Source organism: Hemicordylus capensis, chromosome 3 (assembly GCF_027244095.1).
Source record: "Hemicordylus capensis ecotype Gifberg chromosome 3, rHemCap1.1.pri, whole genome shotgun sequence".
NCBI lineage: Eukaryota > Metazoa > Chordata > Lepidosauria > Squamata > Cordylidae > Hemicordylus > Hemicordylus capensis.
In genome coordinates this window covers 285,315,827-285,324,385 of record NC_069659.1, presented here as the reverse complement: position 1 = coordinate 285,324,385, position 8,559 = coordinate 285,315,827, and the positions used below count along the sequence as shown (strand labels likewise).

General features: G+C 44.9%; 2 long non-coding RNA genes across 2 annotated transcripts; one reads left to right on the top strand and one right to left on the bottom strand.

The window, feature by feature from the left end:
* The first annotated feature begins 230 nt into the window (after window positions 1–230).
* LOC128351151 (uncharacterized) lies at window positions 231–4,304 on the top strand. The gene is made up of 2 exons (XR_008319608.1): window positions 231–1,472; window positions 4,067–4,304. It is a non-coding gene; the product is annotated as an uncharacterized LOC128351151 (long non-coding RNA).
* Window positions 4,305–6,506: 2,202 nt separating this feature from the next.
* Window positions 6,507–7,258, bottom strand: LOC128349074 (uncharacterized). The gene is made up of 2 exons (XR_008318537.1): window positions 7,171–7,258; window positions 6,507–6,555 (listed from the first exon to the last, which is right to left on the bottom strand). It is a non-coding gene; the product is annotated as an uncharacterized LOC128349074 (long non-coding RNA).
* Window positions 7,259–8,559: the final 1,301 nt, after the last annotated feature.

Genomic DNA, 8,559 nt, shown 5'->3' with positions numbered 1-8,559 from the left:
GGCTTTATAGGTAATAACCAGCACTTTGTATTTCACCTGGAAACTTACTGGCAGCTGGTGTAGTTCTTTTAAAATGGGTGCAATGTGATCTCTTTGGGCAACCCCACAGACCAACCTGGCAGCTGCATTCTGTATTAACTGCAGTTTCCAAACTGTGTAGAAAGGCAGCCCAGTGTAGCGCACATTGCAGTAGTCACGTCTGGATGTTACTAGCATATGCACCACTGTTTTAAGGTCATTTATGTTCAGAAATGGATGTAGCTGGCTTATCAGCCAAAGCTGATAAAAAGCACTCCTGGCCACTGCCTCAACCTGAGAGTTCAGGGAGATCTCACTTAGGAGCAGAAAATGCACTTTGTGGGCAGACCATAAACCCTTATCTGTTTTATTTACTGCTCGGGGATCAAGTTGAATAACCCCAAGAATAGCCAGAAAATCACCAGACTTATAGATTTTGATTTCCAGTTGGAATATCTTCCAGGTCTTCAAAATACAACTGCAGATTGTTTATCTTGACTTGCACTTTCAGGCTAAGAGGGGATCCCAGGATGAGGCTGAAGGAATCATAATTGTGCAAATAGCTTCATTCACTCACGAAGTAACCACATCTTTTGAATGGAAAGTGGACCTCAGTGCTGATCAAGTGCTTACTGAACTTAAACCTTACATAACTAATGGATAGCCACACAAAACAAGGTACCGGAACATCTTCAACTATGCATGCCTGTACCAAGTGAGCTGTTTCTTCTTAATGAGCTGGTGCTGAGGACTGATAGTTTTGATCACTTTTGCGCCTTACAAGCAAAAATGATCAAAATTGCCCCAAAAAGATCATGTGTGCATGAGATTGACTAAAAGGTGAATCAGAGAAAGTTTCTGGTGGCCAGGTATGGACAAATGGTATGGACATTGAAGATGTGGCTTGTGCAGAAGTCTTTTGCCATCCCCTTGGCTCCCATGGTCTCTGGGGAAAATCTTGCTCTGGATATAATGGGATCTTTTGATAATCAACCAACAAACCAAAGATGTGTTATAGTGATGGTGGGTTACTATTCCAAGTGGCTATAAGTTTCATTTGCTGACATACTACAAACGAAGTGATCCAATTAATGGCTGCAGTTTTTGCGAGAGGAAGTCTTCCTAATGAACTAGTGAGTAACAATGAGACACTGCTTACCTTATTTGAAATGGAGCAATATTTGCAAAACCATGGGATAAAACACAACACTATTTCCTTCTACCATCCTAGAGGGAATGGCTTAGTGGAAAGAATACACTACACAACAACAATGCTGGAAAGAGGCAATCCATGAAACTCTATTTCCTTATCGAACTACTCCTCATCCCACTGCAGGAAAATCACATTTTGAATTGCCGAGAGGATGCAAAGCTGCCGCCAAACTTAGCAATGGCAACAACTGATAGGGCTTTCCATGCCATCTCACCCTGAGGATGCAGAGATTCATGATCGGGTAAGGGAGAAGCAACAAAAATACAAATTGTATGTGGATCAGAAACAGGGTGTGAAACAGCGAACATTTCAGGTAGGGGACTTTGTATGGGTATGGCTACCTTATAAAGTGAGAAAGGTTTTTCCCTATATTCTGGACAAAAACAAATATTCAAAATCTGAGGAGGTTCTGTTGGGTGATGAAAAGAAATGGAACAGTGTTGTATTCTATCCAGTAAGGAGAGCGGCTTGACCTGCTATCTCTGCACACGAGTAGGAAGCCCTCCCTAGCTGGCCAGATTGGCCGCCCAGGCAATTACCGTCGTGGAGCTGGCTGGGGCGACGGGGTTCAGGGGCCTCCCAGCCCCCGGAAGCCCCAGAATGACCCAAACAAGGGGCACTACTTGTGAGTTACTGCTGTGCTGTGCTGACACACGACAAGCTGCTTTTTGGGCATTCCTGCGCCTGCGCTCGAAACCCAGGTTAAGTGGCAGCGGACTATCCAAGCTGGTTTGCTGCTGCACCGCCACTGGAAGCTGTGTGGTTCCCGGCGGTTCTCACGTGCTGAGGAAACTGGGCTGGTCTCCCTTAGTACAGTTTCTACTGCATGTGAGAACAGTCTCAGTATCTTTTATGTTTTGTTGTTTAGAAGTTTGTCCCAGTGGGGATCCTGTAGAGCAGGGATCCTCAACGTTGGGCCCCCAGATGTTCTTGGACTTCAACTCCCATAATCCCCAGCCAAAGGCCACTGGGCCTGGGGATTATGGGAGTTGAAGTCCAAGAACATCTGGGGGCCCAACGTTGAGGATCCCTGCTGTAGAGTGTGTGTGAGGTGGAGTCAGAAACGAAAAGGGAGGGGAAGGAGAAGGAGAAGGAGCAAATGGAGTTGTTTCTGAATAAACTCTTAGTTAAATCTATAAAATATTACTTTCTAATTGTGAGGGAAGCAGTTATAAAACGGGATTAGATGGATCATTGATGTATTTCAGTAAGGTGCTTTCAAACTCAGAGGACCCTTTTTGGCCCTGTCTCCTGAATGAGGAGAGGAAGAGAGAGAGAGGGAGGGAGGGAGGGAGAGAGTTCTCTATTCATTTGCCTTTGATGAAGGCTTTGCATTTCCTTCTTTATTTCCTCTCCTCCCTCCCACCTTTTTATTTCCTCTGGGAACATTTTTTTCCATTTTTTTTATTCTAAGGGCAGGTTTAGTTGTGCAGCCTTGAGGAAGTTAACCTCTTTTAGCCTCTGATTAAAAAAAGAAAAAAGAAAAAAACCCCAATGCGCGCACACAATGCACAACAAACCAGAAATTCCCTAGAGGGTTGGAAATGGGTATATTAATCTCACCCAGGCGCACACGCACGCGCGCGCACACACACACACCCCATCTCTCTGTCAAGTTCCTTTTGTGTGGTTCTCACTCATCCTTACACCTATTCTCTGTCTCCTTGCCTTTATTTATACTAAAACTGCTGCCAGAATAAAACATCCATGTAAAATCCAATTTCCTCTGAATCTCTCTCAGAGACGAAGCCTTCAGACTGAGTAGGTAACCTCTACAGTAATTGCCTGAACCACTCCTGTTTGCTGGAAAGGTGAGATCCATTTTTCAATTATCTATCTGCTGTGACAGCAGCCAGCCACCCAGCTAAGAAGAAAGGGAGAGAGAGAGAATCCAGCCAAACAAGAGCCGTCTGTGTCAATCCTAGCAAACGGGAGGTAGGATAGATGCGGTCACAGCTCCCACCATCAATATCCTCTAATATAAATGTCAGCGATGCCATTTTACCCACACTCATTTCCCACACTGCTGATTACATTATCGTCTAATAGAGGGGGTGCCGGTCTCACTGCTTTCTCTCCTAACCCTCCTCGCGGTAATGTGTCAATAGCCTGCCTCCATGAAACAAGTCAATTTTCTGCAGGCTTGGCAGAGGAATAAATCTGACGGATATCTGGAGAGCTGGAGATATTTATACATGCCTGCCTCTTGCTCTGCCCACCCCCCACCCCCGTGTGTGTGTGTGTGTGTGTGTGCGCGCGCAAACGCATATCTGTGTCCTCAGCAGAATTGAATGATTTTCAGCCCAGACTCAATAAGAAGAGAATTTAAAGCAGTCCCACAGCTTGGCTTCCAGTAACAGCCGTACACGTTTATTTTCTTTCGCTTAACAGGAAAGAGAGAATTATGGTGGGATTTATATGACAAGGGCAACGCTACCCAAATGCTTTTCTCTGAGCACTGCAGGAAGAAAAGGAGTGAGCCAGGAATGTATCAGACACAGGGGAGGAAGAACAGGATTCAGAAGCAAAAAGATATATTTTGAGGAAACGTTGACAAAAACACCAAATAGTGTATGCAGACTACCTTGTGATGAAACAAATAGCCTTGACAAATGCTTGATATATTCTCAGATTTTACAGCCAGATGAGGTCAGAGATAATCTAATTTAAGATCACCGTGTGAAGGAAGCTTTAAACCATCCTACATGGCACCTATTGTCATGTGACGGGCTGTTGGTGTGCAGTGGCAGTCTAAGTGTAGTGGTGGTTTTGTGCAGTGGCATTTGTGGCAACTTTCTCTCTAGGAACACAAACATTTCATTTTGGATGTTTTAGATTGGCCTGGAGAAAATCATTCTGACTGTTTGATGAGCTGCTGCAGCAAGGCCTTGTCATATGCTAACAGTGGTGACATGGGACAATTTAGAGTGGCCTCTACGTGGAAGGAATGTGTACACCAGCCCGAACTGTCCACGTGCGAATACCTCCTGTTCTTACTGGATGAAGCTTCAAAGCAAGTCGCCAAATTGCATTTACCTTCCGATTGATTAAAGTCCTCTTCTTTTTAAAAATATGAACGTTATTAAACAAACTTTCTTTTTCCAAAAACAAGACTCAATATAATAGTAACGCAAAAGACATAAAGATATGCACACAATCAAACATAGAAAAGTGGCATACAAAGACAATGGCTGCATACTGGGGCTATTCACACTCACAGGCAAAACCGGGCTAAGGAAGCCCAGCCCAGTCTTGCCAGCGCATGTGGACCACCTTGAGGCTTCCAGTGGCAGTGTGGTGGCAAACCCGCTTAGGGGAGCCCGCCACTTAGCCCGGGTTTTGAGCATGAGTGTGCCTTTAAACCGGGCTTAGGGCTTGTGTGTCAGTGCCGTGCGACTCTGTGTGGCACCTACACATGAGTCGGCCCCTGGCCAGTGCTGGGAGGGTCCCTATAATGTACTGCACTCTCACACAGTGCATTATAGGAGTTTCAGGGGCTGGAAAGATGTCTCCCAGCCCTCAACCGTCCACGCTTCCAGCAGTAGCTGACAATTGTCTGGGCAGGTGATTCCCCTCCTGGGAAGGAGTCCTCAATCATCTGCTGGGGAGGTAAGCTTTTAAAGGCTTCTTCTCCTGAAGATTGGAGAAAGGGCTGATTGTGAGAAAGGGCTCATGGAGAAAGAAGCATTTTTGCATTAAAATATTGAGGTAATACAAATAGTCAAAAACTGTTCTACCTGGGTTTGGGAGCTGTTTGCGCTCCCAATTTTCAGTTGTGTGGAAGCAAGGTAGGAGTTAAACCTGGGTAGAAGTGATTGTGTGAAAGCACGGTAGGCGGAAAAGCTACTCAGGTTTTCCTCCTGCCTGGCTTCCACATAATCACGTCTACCCGGGTTTTCCTCATACCTTGCTTTCACACCACCGAAAGTTGGGAGCACAAACAGCTCCCAAACCCAGGCAAAACACAGTGAGGCTATTCCCACAATCACTGGGAAGCGGCTAAGGGATCATGGGAACTAGTGGGCTCACAGGCTCCCAAGGCAGCTAGTCCGCCTAATTCCCCCTCCCATTAAATGTGGTTAACGGAGCAAGCGCTTCATTAACCTCATTTTTTTGCTTGTGTGTCGCTGTGGCGCATGGCGACACATGAATAGATCCCTGATCGGGAGGCTGCAGCCGGCCTCCTGGGCTTGGGAGTCTCTCTAGGATGCCCCATGCACTCACGCGGGGTACAAATTTTTATATAAAATAAATCTGGTACTGATTTAAGGGTCCCCAAGTGGGAGGTCAGAGACATTTCATATGCTATATTTGGTGCTTGGGGTTGTGCACACACCATCTCTTTTAAAGGATTTTATTTGCTTTTAACCTTTCCATGTGGTCTATGTCTTCTCTCACTTACTTGGGACACCTGAAGCTCACACTTTTTTCTTCAGACATCATAAGATACTAGGCTTGTTCACAGAGTCGTTTGAATCTAGGTTTACTGCCGTTACCAACATTAGCATGACTGTGTGAACCCATGCCAAGGTGGTTTATGGCCTGAGATTCCCACCTTGGCATGGGTTTACACAATAACACTAATGTTGGTAACCCACATTAAACCTAGATTCAAATGATTGTGTGAACAAGCTTTCCTCCTTGACTCTCAGGCTGCATTAGTTTGTAGGAACCTGATATGTGGTTGGTCCTGCCTTACATTTGGCCATTTGCCTTGGTGGAGTTTTCAAGAATGTCAACAAGACAGAAGAAATTTTATCAGGTCATGTGCTGATGAAGTTGCTGGTTGGTGTCCTGACTAAATTGTTCAATCAAGTCTAAGTAACTCCTGAGTAATAACTGTTGAATAACTTAGTCTGAACATTAGCCACTATAACTTTGAGTTTATCAAGTATAAGCCACAAGATCAAACAAGCCAGAGATGCATGAATTGCAGCTAGATAGCCTGCTGTCACCACTGGGACCCAGCCTGCAGGATGCAAATATTAATGAGGTGAAGGTTGACAGGGCTTCTAGGAAAGGGCTATCCCAGTAAGTAACTGCAAAAGATGGTATTAATATGGTGTATATGTGCTTCTATGCCTTAGAAACATGTAACTTCTCTAGGATCTCTGCTTCAATCACAAATAGTTGAAAATGGGAAAATATAACAGAAAACATGGGGAAAAAATACCAGCATGGTCTTCCACTATTTCCTCTTATAATGGAAAAAATACCAAAATGGCTCCTGTATGATTAACAAAGAGCTATCTCTGTGAGTGTTCACCATCGTATCTCCATTTTCAGAATTTAATGCCTTATTGACCTTTTCTTTATGCAGTTTTCTAAGGAAAGGGAAGCAAAAAAGGGAAAGGGGCAAAATTCCTGCCGTTAGAACATTTCACTCATTGTTAATATTTTATCTTCTCATCTTCTACACATGAACCCTGCATTAAGTGTTTGCACTCAACAGTATAGCTGAATGTATTGAAAACTGGCATGACTAAGGAAAGAAAGAAGCGATTGGCCTTTTTTCCAATTATATCCCGGTCAAAGGTGACCAACTTTTACCTCCTGCTCCACCATATCTTGTCACACAAAAAGCTTAGAGCAAAAGAGACTGTGGAGAGCATAAAGGGAGTGTGTACAGAGTAGTATGTGAAAGCAATCAGCTCTCAGTTAAGATTATTGTCCTAATCATAGATGAATATTAGCAAAATTTGGCTGCCAAGTAACTCAGTATTTATTTATTTTTCTGATATGCAAACAAGGGGCAAACCCTGTTATAGGTGAGTATTGATAGGTCGCAGTTACAGAAGTCATATTTCTTTTGATGTGAGAGCAACCAGCACAATCCAATGAAATAACATGTGGTGAATGAACAGTTGGAAAATAAGGGGGCCATCCACATGACCAGTTGGATGGGGGAACGGGTGGGCGGGGAAGCTAGTACAACTCACCTTAACCCCAGACGGGAACTTGAATGGTGCTGGGCGTGCGAACTGCACTCACAGATGATCTGCATTGCATGGTGCATCTGAGAACTTGGGAGGCTGGAATGACACGTCCCAGCCTCCAGATACCTCACAATGCACTGCATGACATGTGCAGTGCACTGGGGGATTTCCCAAGTAGATGGACGTGGCACCCATCTCTGTGTCCGCTGGGGCTGAACACAGCCCCTAGCAAACACACGATCCCGCAGCCTGGGTTAAGGGTTTGCTCAAGCCTTTAACCCCGGCTAACAGCTGGGCTGAAAAGCTGGGCTAGGTGGTGCTGCCCTGCCAGGCTTGGGCCCAATCCCGGTGGTTTTCACTCGCAGCCTAACTCAGGCTGGGTTTCCTTAGCCTGGGTGAGGGTGTGTGAGAACAGCCTCAAGGTGGTTTTTAAAATGTTTTCAAAAAGCATTTAATTAGCTTCCATTGGCATGGTAAGATAGGCCGCAAGTTACATTTTCGTAGGATGTAAGTGCATCAGGGCTGCTCAATTTTTTTCTCCATACAGGAAATTCTTTTGTAGGAAAATTCTTTTGTAGGAAAAATCATATGCACCATCATGTGTGAATGGTGGTGGGAGCATTTGCTTCACTGTAAGAATATGAATTGGGCTGCTCGTGTAGAGAGTCTCTGTATTGGGAAACTGAAATGTATGAAGCATCCCTCCCAGATCCATTTTGTGGGGTCATAGAAGGCTCGAGCTGACATCAGTTTCTAGATACTGTGTACTGTAATAAAGGAGCCAGTGTGAAGATGCATTGCTGACCTCTGCAGGGCAGAATCAGAGGTGCCTAAGTGTGTTCCATAGGCCTGAGATGCTAAGAGAGACTTGTTCTCTCCAAGGCTGTTACAAAGACAGTGGTTTTCCTCCATCTAAGGAAAGCAACACATTATCATGTGTGAAGCTCCCATGAGCATCCATGTACTGCAAATACATGGGTAGGACAAATGCTGTGTATTCAGAAGCACTAATCAAATCAATAAAGCAATGCTTTATGTTCCGCCTGGTGACACTGTTCCCTGTTATCTGCTACTAACTCATGAGGAACGATGTCTGATCATTTTGGAAATGTCAGGGATGGACCGATATGACAGTGTGCAAAAGTCTCTTGATTTGTCCTACAGAGCACTCAGATGGCTACCTGAGTCGAGTGCTATGCAGCTGTTGTACCTGTGGTTAGAGTGCTGGACTAGGACCGGGGAGGCCAAAGTTCAAATCCCCATTCAGCCATGAGACTTGCTGGGTGACTCTGGGCCAGTCACTTCTCTCTCAGCCTAACCTACTTCACAGGGTTGTTGTGAGAAGAAACTGAAATATGTAGTACACCGCTCTGGGCTCCTTGGAGGAAGAGC